General features: G+C 48.7%; 1 protein-coding gene across 1 annotated transcript in view; it reads left to right on the top strand.

Moving 5' to 3' along the window:
- The window catches only part of HUWE1 (HECT, UBA and WWE domain containing 1, E3 ubiquitin protein ligase), a 126,549-nt gene that overhangs the window by 100,636 nt on the left and 25,040 nt on the right, over window positions 1–873 (top strand). The window lies entirely within an intron of this gene.

The raw sequence follows: 873 nt of genomic DNA on the forward strand, positions 1-873 counted from the left end.
CGCTCTGTCAGGAAATTCTTCCTGATGTTTAGCCAAATATTCTTCTGATTTAATTTCACCCCAATGGTTCTGGCCCGACCTTCTGGGACAACAGAAAACAACTCCGCACCACCCTCTATATGACAGCCCTTCAAGTATTTGGATTATCGTATCACCTCTCAGTCGTCTCCTCTGCAGGCTAAACATACCCACCTCCTTCAACCTTTGCCTCGATCCGTTTCCAGTCTGTGGGTGCTCTTTCTGTGCCAAAGCAAGAGTGTGCTAGATTTCCCCTCCACAGATCCGATCTTGAAACGTTAGACTACATGATTTAACTCCTCAAGTTGTGATTGCCGAGGGCTTGCCAGTTGAAGCAAAGTTCTCCTGTTACTAACCAGGCTCCATCAGCTCCCCAGGGCTTCTTGTTACGCTTTTAGACTTTAAGATGAGAAGGTACCCTTCTTGCCAAGGCCAAATAGGAAACAATTAATCCTGATAAATAATCTAGAGCCTGGTCAGTGTTTGCATCTTACTTTTACTCTGTGATGGGACTTCAGCTGGAAGCAGTGGTGGGACCCGATTAAAGCCTCCAGCTCATTGCTGGGAGTGTGCTTTCTGGATCTCAACTCGACAAGTGATTAAAATGTGGAACTCACTGCCAGGAGATGTTGGTGATGGCCACAGGCAGAGATGGCTGTAAAGGGGGGATTAGGTAGATTCCTGGAGGCCAGGTCTATCGGTGGTTACTAGCCATGGTGATGAAAGGGAACCTCCATATCCAGAGGTAGTAAACCTCCGAATCTCAGAGCCAGAAGGCAACATTAGGGGGAAGGCCTCGACCTCTCTGCCCTGTTGTTGGCCCTCCAGAGGAACTGGCTGGCCCCTGTGTGAGAC

This window comes from Gekko japonicus, unplaced genomic scaffold (assembly GCF_001447785.1).
Source record: "Gekko japonicus isolate JY-2015 unplaced genomic scaffold, Gekko_japonicus_V1.1 scaffold3302, whole genome shotgun sequence".
Lineage (NCBI taxonomy): Eukaryota > Metazoa > Chordata > Lepidosauria > Squamata > Gekkonidae > Gekko > Gekko japonicus.